This window comes from Pinus tabuliformis, chromosome 3_2 (genome assembly GCF_031772625.1).
Source record: "Pinus tabuliformis cultivar Carrire ecotype Pingquan chromosome 3_2, CPIR1, whole genome shotgun sequence".
NCBI lineage: Eukaryota > Viridiplantae > Streptophyta > Pinopsida > Pinales > Pinaceae > Pinus > Pinus tabuliformis.
Window position 1 is genome coordinate 165,129,142 of NC_142302.1, and position 3,066 is coordinate 165,132,207.

Below are 3,066 nucleotides of genomic sequence, written 5' to 3' on the forward strand. Positions count from 1 at the left end.
TCATCTACGAGTCCAGAAACCGAGATAGCAAAAGCAGAAGCAATTTGAGAGAAATTTGGGTTGTTACCAAGTATATACGCAGTAAATTCACCCAGCCAGAGGATGATTCCCAAAAACATCTTCTAGTTTACTAAAAAGTGGTGCCAGTGCTTGACATTTCTATTTGCGTAGCTCAAGCAAAAGCAGAATCAACCAGCCGACTCTTCCCAGGCGAATGTTGAACGCTCGCAACATTAAGGAGCAAATGCAGAAATAGTTAGGAATTAGATTCAATTTTTAGAAATAAGTTTGCTTAGATAAAGGGCGGTCATTTAAACTGTATCCTAAATTTATGTAATTAAGTTATTTAGTTAGCAGTATTTAAACCCTTCTCATGCATTTAGAGAATGGTCCAGAAATTTGTCAAAAACTTGTCCTCAGAACATGCACTTTTGCACCCTCAGAGGAGGTTTTGATGAATGAATGGATCAAGGTATATTAATGTTTGCATTTGATATCTGCTACTGATGATGCACTTCTGTACTCTTGGTAGATATTAGAACAAGGAGAGATAAATCATTGTTGCTTAAAGCTTATGAGTAGGACCAGTCATAAATGGTACTTTTATCTCTTGACAATTTCTGCTTATATTCTAAAAGTGATATACAGTTTTTAGTTGTTTATATGTTATTGCATGAATGTTTGAGTTACCATTTGGCACTTTTGTACGATGGAGCCATTTATTTATGTTTGATATATGAATAACTTATTATGCGATATGCTGTTCACAACTGTTTTGCCTAACTTTCTATGCAAAGTGGTTCATATTAATTGATTTCCATTCTTATGATAGCTGAATGATCTTTATTACCAGTTATTATTTGAAATCTATTTAGATCGCATAATAGAAGAAATACATCCCGAGTTAGCATAGATTAGATGTGTTGTTTTTATTAGATTACAATAGCATAGAATTATATTAAAGTAGCTTAGATTAGAACTCTTAGATCAGCATCATCCAACTCTGCACACACACACACCCTTAGATTGGGAAACTGGTCCCATTATCCCCAGTCGGACCCGCTATACCAAACGGATAAGGAGCTGCCAACCAAGGTCCGGACCGGGTGGGTATCCCCCTTGTTGTTGACCCGATTTTTGGGGCTTCAACATATTTGGCGCTAGAAGGAGGGCCTGAACTATGAATGGCACTTAAATCAAAATCTAAATACCATTCTGAGAGTAAATCGCCCTCATCATCTCCCCCGACTTCTCCAGTATATTTAAATCCAGAGTCAGAAGTCGCTCGAGTATCAATCGCTGCTACACATCCTGATATTTCAAACCAATCTACCATTAAACCTCCTGGAGTTGAATCTCTGATTCACAAACTTCAGGGATTTTCCATTTCTCCTCAGAGGTCTAATAAATCTCAAAGCAGTGTGACTTCGCAGTACAATCCTGCTCATCCCCTAACCAGGTTAAAGAGTGAAAAATTTGGCATCCAGCCAACTGAGTTGCCTCTTCCCTCCAGGAAAAGAGCGAGGAAATCACCACAAGAGTCTGACAGTGAGACTCTTTTGTCTACATCGCCCATTTCAACTACCTCACCACGAAGTCAACCACCCACACCTCCATTCCAAACCATCATCCATCTGTCTACCGGAACTCCCACAACCCCTCTTCAATCATCTACGATCATAGTATCCTCATCTTCCCAGCCACAGAGATCATCTTCTGCACTTTTCTCTACTAGAAGCTCAACGATGCCCCAGTCTCCATGGAACAACCCTGGGGCAGTTTTAATGCCTGCGCCCTTGAGTCAAATACTGGCCCATCCTGAGAAATGGCTGCCCAAATTCAATCCAGAAGTAGGCATGCTAGTAGAAGAACACATAAACAATTTCATGCTTTCTATCAATCTCAACGGAGTTAGTAACGAAGATGTTGTTGTTCGGCTTTTTCCCTATACACTGCAAGGGACAGCCGGGTCATGGTATTTTTCATTACCCTCCGGGTCTATCACAAGTTGGGATATCTTCCAGAATCAATTCCTTATCAAGTTTGGTGATGACAGATCAACGACAACATTAATCAATGACCTATCCAATATTAAGGCCCAAGCTAAAGAACCTATCAAAGATTTCGATTTACGGTTCAATAAAATTCTCAACAAAATTCCCACTGCTTCCCAACCCAGCGAAGAAGTACGATGTGAAAGGTATATTACTGCTTTACCATCAAACATAGCAATATTCGTGGATAGATCAAATAAAACAACCTTAGTTGAAAACATGACAGAGGCGATAGCAGTAGAGAAACGCGTAATAGCCATGGAAAAGAGATCTGCGATAGAGGAACGCAAGTCTAAAAAAGTCACCTTCAAGGAAGACTCCAAGAAGAAACAAACAAAATACCTTTTCGATTTGGAAGGATTGCAGAAAGTATTAAAGACCATGTCTAATGAGATGGTTGACATAAAAAAACAAGTAGCAGAAACTTCTTTAAAAAATCCCTACAGAGCTTTTAAAAGAGGTCCTTCAACGGATGCAAAACCACCCAATGCCATCTCCAATGCTGAAACTGAGGAAGAGGAAGAAGAAGAAAGTGCCACTGAAGGGCAGACCGATGACGAAGAAGTTGTGGAATTACAAAGAATGTGGGATTTCATCCTCCCACAAGAAGAAGATCATGAAGTATTTTCGGTTAGCACACGAAGCAGAAATCAGCTTGATCCTCCCCAAACTACCCCTAAGCAGAAGAGCGCAAGCCCTACGATAAAAGATAAAGTCGCAACAAAGAAAACAACCACTAAAGCGACTCAATCTAGCCCAGTCCAAGCAGATCAAACAACTCCATCAAAAACACTGATAGTGTCGGACGAAATGGAGTACAATATTATTGATGACATGAAAAAGACTAGGGCTAATATTACCCTTGATGAATTGAGCAAATTGAAGCATCAACAGAAGATAATGATGAAATAATTACATGTTGTGCCTATTGTACCTTTGCTTACCGCTGTACTCTCTCAAGCTTCCCACAACATGGGAAGATCTCCAACTAACGCGATCAATAAAATTGATC